We start from the raw sequence: 16,461 nt of genomic DNA on the forward strand, positions 1-16,461 counted from the left end.
ATGAATAGATGGGTTCTGTTGGAACAAAGTTCCAAGTCAACCCAGCCTACCTTCAACATATTCAGACGATGGACAAGGCGGACTTGAGGGAGCATCTACTTCAAAGCTGACACCTAACTCATAGACAAATCACATCAAGGAAGACACGTTGTGCAATATTAGACTAACTTACTAAACTAGGTTCTGACTGTCTAGATCATAGACACACCAAGTGCACAGTGAAATCGTAAAATTATTCACTGATTAGAAAAAATGTTCCAACATATGACAAAAAGTAGAAAGAATGGAGAGCTGCTCATCTGAACTACACAAAATATATACTTTTTAATCAGCAATTTTCATTTAATCTAATGTCTTCTGGGGTCAAAGCTTTAAAAACTGCAACTACGTCCTATTTAGAAAAGAATAATAAGGGCTGGTTTGAGATGTCAACAAAGCTTATTGAAGAAGTTAATGATTATTTACAGAACACCAGATATCCAATACACTAACATTTACCTCTATTTAAAAAGATAATAATAATTAAATGCGAGAGAGGTAGAAAAATTAAATCCATTTAAAAGGAAAAGAAACACTTGATAGTGCTTTAAAAAGCATCATGTAGTGCCCGATTCAGTAATTTCTTGCTCTAGTCCACCTCCTTCCTGCCATCCCAGGATAAGAGAAGGGGGTGACCCATAACTGACTGAAACAGGTCTCTCCCCTCTGGCTGATTAAGGTTGCAAATGCAAGCTATGTTATGATGCAAATAACTATAAAATGCGCAAGCCATATAAGCAGGAGTTCTGTAATTCTTTTTCCCATCTGTTCAATTCAAACCAGCAAATTTCACTTGTTATTTATTTTTTTAGAGAGAGAGAGAGAGACACAGAGTGCGAGCGGGGGAGGGGCAGAGAGAGGGAGACCCAGAATCCAGAGGCTCCAGACTCTGAGCTGTCAGCACAGAGCCAGCGGTGGGGCTTGAGCTCATGAACCATGAGATCTTGACCTAACCCCAAGTCGGATGCTTAACCGACTCAGCACCCAGGTGCCCCCAAACCAGCAAATTTCAAGTTAAAAACCTTACGAAGACACAGGTCACTGGATCACAACTTAATCACCCATATCCCATCAACCACCACTCATCCAGACCTGGGTTCCCCCTTTTTTCTCCCTCCGGAGCACTGATTTCTATCAATCTGTTCACGTCTCCCTCTTTCCTGATTCTCTCCGCTGTTTTTCCTGTGTTTCCCCATCTCCTCCCTTGCTTTCTCCCCTTTCCTCTCTTCCTTTCCCTACACCTACACTTTCCGGGGAACTCTTCACACCTATTTCGCCTTGTCCTACTCTTTCTCCCCAGTCTTTCTGACTGTTCCACTCGCCATACGTTTCTGCCTCTCTCTGCCCCCACGGGTGTCCCCTCTGCTCTCCCTGTTCCATTCCCGCTTTCCGGTTACACCCCCTCCGCCCGGCTCACTGGCACCCCCATCGGATCTCGCACCGCTGTTTCTCTCCCCGCTGTCATCCTACCCTCTCCTGCTGTCTCTGTCTCTGCGTCGCCCGCCCGCAACCTTTTGCTCCTTCCCGCTCTGCGTTCGAAGCGCCTCGCTCTTGTGGCCCCACTTCTGCTTGTGCTCGCTATTTTGCTCCCCTTGGCCTGGGGCGCCTCCCTTTTCTCCACGTTTCGCTCTTTTCTCTTCTCCGCCTGCCACTCTCCCGAGTTACTGCGTCCGCTCCCACGGTCCCTCTGTGTCGACCCTCTCACTGATCCTCCCTCCCTCATTCTCTCTGTCTCTCTCTCCTCATCCCTGGCCTCCCTGCCGCAGTCACGGCTTCCACAAGGCCCCTCAGCCTCGCGTGCGGGACGTGACCCGCGCTCTGACACCCCGCGCTCTCCCGTCCTCGGTCCCGCTCCTGAAAGCCCCCGCTCCACAGTGTGCTCGTCCCGGGCATCGGTCCTCCCATCACACGCGGGGCTGCACGGGGGTTTCTCAGGAGGCGGCGGGGTCTGCGCCACCCGAGGGCCAGACTCGGAGCCCCGATGGGCCCAGACCCACCAGGCTGCGGGCACAGGCGCCGAGCGCTGCCATCCACCCCGCACGCCCATCTCCCGAGACTCACGCGGCGCGGGGGACACGGGTGCCCAGGGACACAAGGCGGCAGGCGGCGTCTGAAGGCCCGAGGGCCCCGCGCATCACAGGCGGGGACCGACTCCGAAAGATCCGAACCGAAACCATCCGGGACCCCCGACCGGGCAGCGCCGCCAGCACGGTTCGGTGTGTCCGCGACGCCATTCACCGCGGTAGGGGGCGCGGGGCAGGGGACGTTAACGTGTATTGAGACCCCAGACGCTGGGCGTGTGCGACTGTTGACTGGAGACGCTCACGTACAAGACAGAAAATTCAAAACCCACTGAGGTCGATACGACCTTCGCTTCGGCCAGCCGCTTCCGGGTCTTTCAATAACTGCGCAAGAGCGCAGGTGGAAGATCCGGCAGGGGACATGCCTGGAGGGAACGCTTCCGGTAATGGGCGGGGTGTGTCTATTGGCCAGGCCCCGACGCGCAACGGCTGAGGGCGGGGTTGAGGCGGGGCCTAGGTGAAGCTCTTCGGGCAACGGAGTGGACGCAGGCACCTGCCACACCTTGGCCCAAACGCTGCAGGCAGGATGGGGCGGGGCTTTGGAGGGGCGCTTCCGGTAATGGGAGGAAAACAAATATGGCCGCTGGACTGAGAGTATCCGGAGGGCCTTGACAGGGCGGTGACCTGAGCAGACTGTTTAGGCACCCGTTGAAACGCGACGTTCGCTCGGACTGGGGCTTGAGGGCAAGGCCAAGACTTCTGGGCGGGATGTGCGGGGGCGGGGGGGAGGCGTGCTGGTCTTCTCTGGGTGCCGATCCCTGGGCGTGTCTTGTTTTGGAAATTCCCACTCTCTGAATATGCTTTGTGTTCTCTGGGTCAAGACTGTTCCCTCCCCCCAATAAATTTTTTTTTACGTTTTTTTTTTTAATTTTTGACAGACATAGTGCGAGGGGGAAGGGACAGAGAGAGAGGCAGAATCCGAAGCAGGCTCCAGGTTCTTAGCTCTCAGCCCGGAGCCTGACAGTGGGGGATCATGACCTGAGCCGAAGTCAGAGGCTCCACCGACCGAGCCCCGGGGCGCCCCTAGAGTTTTAGAGTTGTGTGGGCCGCTTGTGTTGAAAGTTTACATTTTATCAAAGTGACAATGGCTTAACTCAAAAACTTTTCAGAACAATCTCTTTATCCCTCTCTCGCTGCCCCTTCCCCACTTGCACTTTCTCTCAAAATAAATGAACTTAAATATATATATATTTCCACAACAAGAAACACTAAGCCCCTTGGCTGGGTGTGGAGACAAAGGAACTCCCTTGCACTGTTGCTGGGAATTCCATAGTGCCGTCACTATGGAATACAGTATGAAGATTGCTCAAAAATTTAATTCTGTAACTACCTTATGACACAGTAATTTCATTGCTGGGTATTTACCCAACCAAGAGGAAAACACTAATTCACAAGGATACATGCACTCCTGCGTTTATAACAGCATTATTTACAGTAGCCAGAGTATGGAAAGCAGATTAGTGTCCATTGATAGAGGAATGGGTAAAGAAGATGTGGCATAAATACACAATGGACTATTACTCAGCCGTAAAATGCAGTGAAATTTTGCCATTTCAAAGAAATAGATGGAGCTAATGTATATTATACTAAGTGAAATAAGCCGGTCAGAGAAAACAAATACCATAGGAATTCACTCGTGAAATTTAAGGAAAAAAGAAAAAAGAAAGAACAAAGGCGGGGGGGAAAGACCAAAAAAAAAAAAAAAAAGCTTTTTATTGTTTTGAGAGAGAGAGAGTGTGTGTGTGTGTGTGTGTGTGAACAGGAGAGTAGCAGAGGGAGGGAGGGAGAGAGAGAGAGAGAGAGAGAGAATCCCAAGCCAGCTGTTCATTGTCAGCCCAGAGCCAGACACATTCTGGCCTTGATCTCACCTACTGTGAGATCATTACCTGAGCTGAAATCAAGAGTCAGACACTGAACTAACAGAACCACTCAGGTGCTCACCCCCTAAAACAGACCTTGAACCTTAGAAAATTTATGGTTAGCAGAGGGGGAACTGGGTGGGGATATGGGAGAAATAGGTGATGGGGATTAAGTCTATACTTATGATGAACACTGGGTAGTATACAGATTGGCTAAATCATGATACTGTACACCTGAAACTAATGTAATACTGCATGTTAACTATATTGTAATTAAATTTTAAAACTTAATTAAAAAAAACTTTTCACAAAGTGGTAAAAAGGTGAGAGGCTAAGAGAAAAATTACCAGGTGTACTCACAACTGCAAAGAAAAGATCTTCCCCCCCCCCCCCTTCCCAAAACCAGCCAGGGCGTGCCGGTTGTAGTCTGACGTAAAGGCGGGAACCAATCGAGTTCTGCTGAGCATTTAAATTTAAATGTCAACCAACAACAGCTCTGTAACCTCTAAAAAAGGTCCCTAACTTGTTTGTGCGGGGCTATAAAAGAAGCTGTAAGATCCTTACAGCTCTCTCAGCGCCACCGGCAACGAGTGCGCGGAGGACTGGGTTTGAACCTGCAATAAACGACCCTTGCCACTTGGCTTTGATTCTGGACTCTGGTGGTTTGTTTTCGGGGGGGTCTCTCGAATCGGGGCATATCATTGGCACATCCTGTGAGAGGCAGGCAGGGTCTGCAGTCTGGGACCAAGTCACCCATGGAGAGTCTATGTGGGGCCATGGCTGGATCCACATATGTCTCCTGCATTAGAATTTAAGCAATTTAACTAAGTAAGGAGTGCTTCTGTCTGTGTAGGGGATGCAAACTGAAATGTGATATGCAATGCTCTACCAATGTGAAATGTGCCACTATTTACCGACATTTTTTCAGAACGTCATTTCCATTTCTATCCCCGTTTACCATGTGCTCAACCCTGTGCTCATTTCCAGAGATGTTCATAGCCACAACACGTGGGATGTGGGAGATGAGGGATAAGACATGTGATAATTTAGCGTACCAACCATTGCTAAAAAAAGAAAAGAAAAGAAAAGAAACCCAAAACTTCAAAATGTGAAACTAAGTTGAGTTGTTCTTTATATTATTCATCGTGTTCCACACTTGAGGTGATTGATAAACTCAAATAAGTTTCAGGTAATCTTTATGACATAATAATTCATTTTTCAGTAATCTGTAAATATAATTTCAAAATCACTTTACTTTTTTAATTTCAGAAGATTTTTTTTATTTTTAAAAAATTGTTATAGTTTATTTTTATTTCCACTTAGCTAACATATAGTGTTAATATTAGTTTCAGGTGTAAAGTAGAGTGATTCAGTAATTCTATACATCACCCAGTGTTCATCAGGACAAGTGCACTCCTTAATCCCCATCACCTTTTTTTTTTCTTAATTTTTTTTCAACGTTTTTTATTTATTTTTGGGACAGAGAGAGACAGAGCATGAACGGGGGAGGGGCAGAGAGAGGGAGACACAGAATCGGAAACAGGCTCCAGGCTCCGAGCCATCAGCCCAGAGCCTGATGCGGGGCTCAAACCCACGGACCGCGAGATCGTGACCTGGCTGAAGTCGGACGCTTAACCGACTGCGCCACCCAGGCGCCCCACCCCCATCACCTTTTTAATCCATCCCTCCGTCCACCTCCCCTGTGGTGACCATCAGTTGTTTTTTTTTTTTAATTTTTTAAAATTTATTTCTTTATTTTTGAGAGAGACAGAGAAAGAGTGGGTGGAAGGGGGCAGAAATAGAAGGAGAGAGAGAAAATCCCAAGCAGGCCCCTCACTGTCAGCACAGAACTGGTCACGGGACTCGAACCCACAAACCCTGAGATCATGACCTGAGCTGAAATCAAGAGTCAGATCTTTACCCAACTGAGCCACCCAGGTGCCCCCTACCCCCATCAGTTTGTTTTCTATAATTAAGAGTCTGTTTTTTTATTTGTCTTTCATTTTTTCCCCTTTGGTCTTATGTTTTCTTTCTTAAATTACACATGAGTTAAATCGTGTGATATTTGTCTTTCTCCAACTGACTTATTTCACTTAGCCTAATACACTCTACCTCCATTCATGTTGTTGCAAATGGAAAGATTTCATTCTTTTTTATGGTTGAATAATATTCCTGTGTGTGTGTGTGTGTGTGTGGCACGTCTTTTATTATTATATTTTAATTTTTTAAAGTAAGCTTTACACCTAACATAACACTTGAACTCACAACCCTGAGATCAAGAGTTCTGTGCTTTACCGACAGAGCTAGCCGTGCCCCTATACTACATCTGCTTTATCCATTCACCAATCGATGGACATTTGGGCTGTTTCCATATCTTGGCTATTGTAAATAATGATGTTGTAAACAGGGATGCATGTATCCCTTTGAATTAGTGTTTTTGTATTCTCTAGGTAAATACCCAGTAGTGTGATTGCTGGATCATAGGGTAGTTCTATTTTTAACTTTTTAAGGAAGCTCCATACTGTTTTTGACAGTGGCTGCAACAGTTTTCATTCCCACTAACAACGCGTAAGCGCTCCTTTTTCTCCACGTCCTTGCCAACACCTGTTGTTTCTTTTGTTGATTTTAGACATTCTGACATGTGTAAGGTGATACCTCACTGTAGTTTTGATTTGCATTTCCCTAATGGTAAGTGATGATGAACATCTTTTCATGTGTCTTTTGGCGATCTGGTTGTCTTCTTTGGAGAAATATCTGTTCATGTCTTCTGCCAAATTCACTTTACTTTTTATCCATAGGAAATAACATGTTTTCATTGAAGAAAGTTATTTTATAGTTTAGCAATTTTGTTTCTTTCCTGTTTCATTTTGGATAAAGACTTTTAATATATTAAATTTGTAAGGTTTTTCTTCCTTACATGCATTATGCATGTAAGTAGTGCTTATAGTCTTTTGATGGTCATTACATTTGAATCACTTAACATTTACTAAGGTTTGAATATCATTACTCATAAAATTCTTAAGTTTTCATTACAAAATTAATAATGTGATTATCCCACAAGGATTGCATTTTGAATGAAAATGTTGCCACATATATGACATTTTAAGATTTCCCAGCACCTGGGTGACTCAGTCAGTTGAGCATCCGACTTCAGCTCAGGTCATGATCTCGTGCTTTGTGAGTTCAAGCCCTACATTGAACTCACTGCTGTCAACCTATCAGCACAGAGCCTGCTTCAGATCCTCCACCCCCCGCCCCCCCTTCCTTCTCCCACTTGGGTTCTCTCTCAAAAAATAAATAAAACATTTTTTTGTCAAGATGTCTCTGAGACACTTATTTACTGGTGTTTAGTAATGTTTGAGTGTTGGCTAAATACAGTGCCCCATTCAGTATAATTTTAAGATCTCTCCAGTTTGAATTTCTGACTAGTGAAGATTTATCCTAAAAACTTTCCAAGTTCATTACTTTTGTAGTTTTTTTTTTTTTTTTGGTAATAACTGTGATATTTTATCAACAAAGAAGGGACCAAAACCTTCCCACATTTATACAAATGTTGGTTTTGACACTAGGGGAAATTCTTTCTGATTGTGACACAAAGGGACTATTTTGCTAGATTTCTTTACTTGATTACATTTACAATGTGCATCCTCAGTTTTAAATGCCTGGAATTCGCCCAGATAGATGTGAAAAGAGAATCCAATCCTATTATAAATCATTCCATGAATTTGTTTCCTGCACATTAAAAAAAGCACAGTGCTGGGGATATATTTGGGGATCTTCAGAAGGTAATGTATATAGATTATGCTGTATTACATAATATTAACAACCAACCATGTTGGTTTTAGAGATTTTAGCATGGACTCCCATGTTCACAAGCAAATAAGTGACTTGTGGAACTTCCATCAAACTCTTAATAGTTGGGGAGAGAAGCCAATTATTGGTTGAAGTCATGGACCCATTTTGTTTATGGGGAGTTTTGTTCCTTATAAAATTTACAAGTCAGCAAAATTAAGACATTCACAGGAAAAAGAAGAGACTATCTCCTCAATCACAGGAAGATTTTGACATATGTCTCCCTGTTACATCATTATATAACAGATGCAAATTATTAAAGATGGAAGACTTCAAAATCATTAGACTTCAAACTTCAAAAAAAGCATAGGAACTAGCTTAACTAGGTGAATTAAAAATTAAACTTTGTACCACAAAAACAGAGACATTTTTAAAGAACACATATTTATCAGTATAAAAATTTTTAAATCTGGACTTAGATAAGGAGAGTACATACAAAACATTCTTGCAATAGAGAAAATTCTCTGATCACAAAATGTGCAAATATTTCAAAGGACAGACAGAAAAAAAGTGTTTCTTTTATAAAAAGGAGTAAACAAGACCAGAGAGGAGAGGAGATGGGATAGTTGGATGAACAGGTGTCATGACCTATAGCTGATGAGGGAATGTTTTGCCCAGAGGTCAGCCCTCTCTTTGGACAGGCTATTAGGAGGAAGGATTTTTTCCTAATTATAATGCTCAAGGATGAGGCAATGTTCAGGGTCCTTAGGAGATAAGCTTAAGTAACATTTGATTAAATCATTTACAAATATTAAATTCTGATTGATCAGTAGAACAATCAGTTCACCTAATTATTCATAAGAAATGGGAATTTCAAGGATCTGTGTCTAACCTTGTCCTAAGCAATCTATGGGCTATCTATAAGTCCTAACAAGTAATATAAGAAAGGGTGTTTTTGCAGGAAGTTGTTTCCTGGAACTGATATAATTGGGGGAATTTCTTAACCATACTGTTTTCCAGGATCTCATACAGATAAATTTCAGTATTGTCACTACCCATTAGGAGACCCTAAAATGAATGTAGTTCGAAAAATGAATACATGTTATATTTGTAAAAAGTAACATTAAAAATGTGGATTAAAAATGTGATGATGAACTTGCCTAGGAACTTTGAAGCATATGCCTTTGTATGTCACTGAAAGGCCCTGCATCTTTATTATGTCATTTTTGCAAAATTTTGACAGGAAGCTTAAAAATTATTATACAAAATACAATGAGGTGCAGAATGATAACCCCATTTTGTATGATAGTATCACATTTTATGAGAGTCCATTTCATCTTAAAGGGGTCTTTTCTAAAAACCTGGAAAAGAGAGTCCATGTGTATTTTCCTAGGATGCAGGGGAACAGATCATAGTTAGGTAAGCAGAAGAACATGGAGAAGTGACGGTTGTATAATTGACAAAAATGGTGATGTTTAGTTAGTTCAGCTAGTATGGTTATGACTGGGGAAAGATCAAAACAAGCTATGGGAACACCTACTTGTAGCAACCTAATTTGATAGATAACATACCTAGGCTTTCGGGTATAATCAGTAGTAGCATTTGGGAACTAAAGGGAAATTGGTTACAGTAAAATCAAGTGGTCTTCAACATAGTGAACAGATCACAATTTTTGGTGACAAATCCAACAGTCAGAAAGATTTTCCCCTTTTGGAATGGATTGACACAGTGTTGGAGTACTGTCTAGGAAAGAAACCCCAGAAATTAAATCTTTGTGTGAAACCACAGAAGAAGAGTTTTCCTTGCTCAAGCACATGAATAAGTCCTGGAATAGAAGAGGGGTAGTGAGGAAACCAAACCCTGACCACTGGCCCCTCCAAGACAATGGCTTATTTTTTGGTTGGGAGGTTTTGATAACAGATTCCACTTCCTTACTTGTCATCAGTCTGTTTAGATAGATTTTGTTTGTGATTTAGTCTTTGTAGATTGTATCTTTCTAGGCACTTTTTAAGGTTATTTAATTTGTTGGATGGTTCATACTTTCTTATGATCCTTTGTATTTCTATGTTATCTGTTGTAATGTCTCCTCTTTTCATTTGATTTTGAGTTTTCTTTCTTTTCTCTCCTAGTGTAGCTCAAGTTTTGTCATGTGTATTTATTTGTTAAAAAAAAGTCTTTAATAATAAAGGGGACAGTCCAACAAGAAAATATAACAATTATAAAATTTATGCACCCAACATAGAACACCAAATACATAAAACCATTAATAACAAACATAAAGGAACTATTTGATAATAATACAATCATAGTAGGGGACTTTAACACCCCACTTACATCAATGCACAGATAATCTAAGTGAAATCAACAAGGAAACAATGGCTTTGAATAACACACTGGAACAAATGAATTTAACAGATATACTCAGAACATTTCATCCTAAAATAGCAGAATACACATCTTAAAGTGCACATGTAACATTCTCCAGAATAGATCATATATTAGCTCACAAAACAAGACTCAACAAATTCAAGATAGAGTTCATACCATGCATATATTCTGATCACAATGCTATGAAACTAGAAGTCAACCACAAGAAAAAAATATGGAAAGACCATAAATACACAGAAGTTAAATAACATGTTACTAAGCAATGAATGGGTCAACCAGGAAATAAAAGAATAAATCTAAAAATATATATGGAACTAAATGAAAATGAAAACACAATGGTCCAAAACCTTTGGGACACAGCAAAAATGGTTCTAAATGGGAAGTTTATAGAAATACAGGAGTACTTGAAGAAGCAAGAAAAATCTGTAATAAACAACCTAGCCTTACACCTAAAAGAGCCAGAAATGAACAACAAACAAAACCTAAAACCAGCAAAAGGAAGGAAATAATAAAGATCAGAGCAGAAATAAATGATATAGAAAGTAAAAAACAAGAGAACAGATCAATGAGACCAGGAGCTTGTTCTTTGAAAAGGTTGGAAAATACACACACACACACACACACACACACACACACACACACACTAAACCTCTAACCAGACTTATCAAAAAGAAAAGAGAAAGGACTCAAATAAAATTGCAAATGAGAGAGGAGAAATAACAACCATCACCACAGAAATACAATTAGGGGCCCCTGGGTGGCTCAGACAGTTAGGCCTCTGACTTCGGCTCAGGTCATGATCTCACAACTCATGAGTCGAGCCCCGTGTCAGGCTCTGCGCTGACAGCTCAGAGCCTGGAGCCTGCTTAGGATTCTGTGTCTCCCTCTTTCTCTGCCCCACCCCTGCTTGCTCTCGGTCTCTCAAAACTGAATAAACATTAAAAAAAAAAAAAGAAATACAAACAATTATAAGAGAATTATGAAAAATTATATGCCAAAGAATTGGACAACCTATAAGAAATGGATAAATTCCTAGAAACATAAACTACAAAAACTGGAAAAAGGAAGAAATAGAAAACTTGAAAAGACTGATAAAGAAATTGAATCAGTATCAAAAAACTCCCAACAAGCAAAAGTCCAGGGCCAGATGAATTCACAGGTGAATTCTACCAAACATTTAAAGGAGAGTCAAATCTTACTCTTCTCAATCTTTTCCAAAAAAGGAAAAGGAAGGAAACCTTCCAAATTCAATCTATGAGGTCAGCATTATCCAGATATCAAAACTGGATAAAGACAACACTAGAAAAGGGAATTATAGGTCAATATCCCTGATGAACATAGAGGCAAAAAAACTAAATAAAATACTAGCAAACCAATTAAAAGAATCGTTCACCATGATCAAGTGGAATTTACTCCTGGGTTGCAAGTTGGTTCAATATTTCCAAATCAGTGTCTACATCACATCAATAAGAGAAAAGATAAGAACTATATGATTATATTATTAGATGCAGAAAAAGCATTTGACAAAGTACAACATCCATTCATGATAAAAATCCTCAACAAAGTAGGTTTAGAGGAAACATATCTCAACATAATAAAGGCCTTATATGAAAAACCCACAGCTAACATCATCCTCAAAGGAGGAAAATGGAGAGTTTTGCCCCTAAGGTCAGGAACAAGACAAAGATGTCAACTCTCACCACTTTTATTCAACATTGTACTAGAAGTTCTAGGCACAACAGATAACAATAACAACAACAACAAATCCAAATCGGTAAGGAAGAAGCAAAACTTTCACTATTTACACATGACATGATACTATATATGTAGAAAACCTGAAGACTTCACCTAAAAAATTTGCTAGAACTGATACAGTCAAGTTGCAGGATAAACAACCAAAGTACACAAATCTGTTGCATTTCTATACATCAACAATGAAGCAGCAGAAAGAGAAATTAAGAAAACAATCCCAGAGCATCTGGGCGGCTCAGTCGGTTAAGCGTCCGACTTGGGCTCAGGTCATGATTTCACAGTTTGGGAGTTGGAGCCCTGCATTGGCTCTTTACTAATAGCTCAGAGCCTGGAGCCTGCTTCTGATACTGTGTCTCCCTCTCTCTCTGCCCCTCCCCCACTTTCTGTCTCTCAAAAAGTAAATAAACATTAAAAAATATTTTTTAAAATACCATTTACAATTGCACCCAAAGTAATAAGATACCTAGGAATAAAACCTAACCAAAGTGAAAGACCTGTACTCTGAAAACTTTAACACTGATGAAAGAAATTGAAGATGCATACAAATGGAAACACCCACACCCACCCATGAGCATACACACACACACACACACACACACACACACACACACACAGGGAAAGACATTCCATGCTCATGGATAGGAAGAACAAATATTGTTAAAATGTCTATACTACCCCAAGCAATCTATACATTTAATATAATCCTTATCAAAATACCAATAGCATTTTCCACAGAACTAGAGCAAACAATTCTAAAATTTGTATGGAACTGTGGCACCTGGGTGGTTCAGTCAGTTAAGCGACCAATTTTGGCTCAGGTCATGATCTCATGGTTTATGGGTTTGGGCCCCATGTCAGGCTCTGTGCTGACAGCTCAGAGCCTGGAGCCTGCTTTGGATTCTGTGTCTCCTTCTCTCCCTGCCCCTCCCCCACCTGTGCTCGGTCTCTCTTTTTCTGTCTCTGTCTCAAAAATAAACATTAAAAAAATAATAAAATAAAATAAAATTTGTGTGAAACTGCAAAAGACCCTAAATAGTCAAAACCATCTTGAAAAAGAAAAGCAAAGCTGGAGGCATCACAATTCTGGACTTCAAGTTATATTACAAAGCTGTAGTAATCAAAACAGTATGGAATTTGCACAAAAATATTCACATAGATGAGGGAACAGATGGAAAGTTCAGAAATAAACCCACAACTATATGGTCACTTTCTCTTTGACAAAGCAAGAAAGAATATCCAATGGGAAAAGGACAGTCTCTTCAACAAATGGTGTTGGGAAAACTGGACATCAACATGCAAAAGAAAGACACTGGACCATTTTCTTACACCATATACAAAAATAAACTCAAAGGTCTAAATGTAAGACCTGAAACTATAAAAATCTTAGAACAGGCAGTAAACTCTTTAACATCAGCCATAGCAACTTTTTCCTAGATATGTCTCCTGAGGAAAGGGAAACAAGAGGAAAAATAAGTAACTGGGACTTAAAATAAAACTCTTCTGCACAGAGAAGGAAACAATCAACAAAACAAAAAGGCAACTTACAGAATGGGAGAAGATAGTTGCAAATCACATATCCAATAAAGGGCTAGTATCCCAAAATATATAAAGAACTTATAAAACTCAACACCCAAAAACCAACTAATCCAATTAAAAACTGGGCAGAAGACATGAACAGAATTTTTTCCAAAGAAGACATCCAGATGGCCAAGAGATACATAAAACGATGTCATCACTTACCATCAGGGAAACGCAAATCAAAACTACAGAAAGATGACCTCACACCTGTCAGAATGGCTAAAATCAACAACACAAGAAATAACAGGTGTTGGAAGGATGCGGTGAAAAAGGAACACTTATATATTGGTTGGTGGGAATGCAAACTGGTGCAGCCACTCTCTTTTGGTTTCCATTTACATGGAGTATCTTTTTCCATCCATTCACTTTGAGCCTTTGTGTATCCTTAAGTCTAAAGTCTCTTGTAAGCATCGTGCAATTGGGTCTTTTTTTTTTTTTTTAAGCCTTCCAACAACTGTCTTTGATGAGATAATTCATTCATTTACATTGGCTAATTATTGATAGGTAAGGGCTTACTAATGCCATCTTATCAATTGTTTTTCTGGCTGTTTTGTAGTTCCCTTATTCCTTTTTTCCTTTCTGGTTTCCTTTAGGAATTGATAATTTTCTATAGGGGTATGCCTTAGTTTCCTTTTCTTTCTCTGTGTATCTACTGCAGGTTTTTGCTCTGTGGCTATTATAAGGCTTACATAAACCATCTTGTAGATAAAAGTTCATTTTATGGTGATAAGAACTTAAATTTGATTGCATATAAAAACTTTATTCCCCTCTCACATTTTGTTTTCGATGTCACTGTTTTTACATTGCATGTGCATTAAAAAATAGTTATATTTTTATTACTTTTGTCCTTTAATTTTTTTATACTTGATCTAAGTGGTTAACACACCACTATATTGCAATATTAGAATATTCTGCATTTGACTACATACTTTGCCAGTGTGTTTTCTATTTTCATATTTTTATATTACTAATTAGCATCCTTTCATTTCGGCTTGAAGACCAATGTCTGGACATCCTCAAAGGTTGTTTCTGTTTTTTAATTTTTTTTTGTTATTGTTGCTTTAATATGAAATTTATTGTCAAATTGGTTTCCATACAACACCCAGTGCTCATCCCAACAGGTGCCTTCCTCAATGCCCAGCACCCACTTTCGCTTCTCTCCCACCCCCATCAACCCTCAGTTTATTCTCAGTTTTTAAGTCTCTTATGGTTTGCCTCCTTCCCTCTCTGTAACCTTTTTTTTTCCCCCTTCCCCTCGCCCATGGTCTTCTGTTAAGTTTCTCAGGATCCACCTAAGAGTGAAAATATATGGTATCTGTCTTTCTCTGTATGACTTATTTCCCTTAGCATAACACTCTCCAGTTCCATCCATGTTGCTACAAAAGGCCATATTTCATTCTTAATTTCTTTTTTCTTGTGACTGAGTCATACTTTTGTTTCTTTGAGTTCCTCGTAATTTTGGTAAAAACTTGCATTCAAAATAGTATAAAGTGGAACTCTGGAAATCAGATCCTCCTCATTTTTTAGAGTATGTTTTTGCTGTTTGTTATGGGTTATAATTCGCTTAGTGACTTTCTCAAACTTATTTTGTAAAGGCTGTTTCCATTATCATGTGTGATCAATAGTCTCTCTTCCATTAGCTTAGTAATCATATTGTGGTTTGACAGATTTCACCAAATGTCTAGCACTAAAAGAAAGAAAAGAGGAAAAGAAAAAGAAAGAGGAAACAAAAAAAGAAAGAGGAAAAGAAAATATTCTCCCATCATTTGCAGATTTGCTCTTAGTTGTGACACTCCAACTCTTAACCAAGTGGTTTACCACTCTGCTTTTACCTTTGTTTTACACTTTGTGCAGAGCCAGAGGAGACAGCTTATGGTTTTCTCAGGTACTTTATTCTCCAGTATATGTAGGCTTTATTCCATACACATTTTTTTTTTCTCAGCCTCTCCCCATGCTTTTGGCCTATTGCTTATCCTATTTTCAGTCTACTATGGTCAATCTTTTGCTTTTAAACACTGTATGATTCTCACTGGTTTGCTAATGAGAAAAACCTAGATGGAATTTGGAAGGCAAAGTGAAACAGAATATGTTAATCTCAGGAGAAACCAGTGACCGGATAAAGATTTTGCAGACCTCCGCACTAGCTCTAACTACATATTTAAGGCAACCAGAGGCAGTAATTTCTCAGATATATGCATGATTTTTGGCTTCTCCACCCACTGTGGAGCTTTAAGATGTAACTGTTAGTAACTGTTCCTATGATCTACCAGTCTTTCACACATTTCACTGCTCAAACTCCTTCCAAAATCTTGCCTTAATTTATACAATTCTTACTCTTAAATAATTTTATGTATATATTTCCCTGACCAAACACTGATCACTACAGTCCCTCAGAATACTACTATTTATGTATTTTCAAAGTCTAAAAATGTCAACCAGCCTGACTATATTGATTCCATGGCCCAGTGGTCTTATCATTTCTCTTAATAAAAGAGCAATTTTGATCTTTTTAAATATAGTAAAGGAACTCTGATGCATGCTTAAAAACATTGAATAGATGGAGGGGAGCCTGGGTGGCTCAGTTGGTTAGGTGTCCGACTTTGGCTCAGGTCATTGATCTCACAGCTTGTGAGTTCAAGCCCCATGTCAGGCCCTGTGCTGACAGCTGTCTGGAGCCTGCTTCAGATTCTGTCTCCCCCCCCTCTCTCTGCCCCTACTCCACTCATGCTCTCTCTCCCTCTCTCAAAAATAAACATTAAAAAATTAAAAAATATACATTGAATAGATGGGACAACTGGGTATCTACATGGAGAAGGATGAAGTTGGACCCCTACCTCACACCATATACAAAGGTCAATTCAGAGGCACCTGGGTGGCTCAGTCGGTTAGTCATCCGACTTTCGTTCAGGTGATGATCTCATGGCTCATGGGTTCAGGCCCCACATTGGGCTTTGTGCTGACAGCTCAGAACC

General features: G+C 40.3%; 1 protein-coding gene across 1 annotated transcript in view; it reads right to left on the bottom strand.

Moving 5' to 3' along the window:
• The window catches only part of LOC131499605 (zinc finger protein 677-like), a 355,569-nt gene that overhangs the window by 2,169 nt on the left and 336,939 nt on the right, over positions 1-16,461 (bottom strand). The window lies entirely within an intron of this gene.

Source organism: Neofelis nebulosa, chromosome 17 (assembly GCF_028018385.1).
Source record: "Neofelis nebulosa isolate mNeoNeb1 chromosome 17, mNeoNeb1.pri, whole genome shotgun sequence".
NCBI classification, from domain to species: domain Eukaryota; kingdom Metazoa; phylum Chordata; class Mammalia; order Carnivora; family Felidae; genus Neofelis; species Neofelis nebulosa.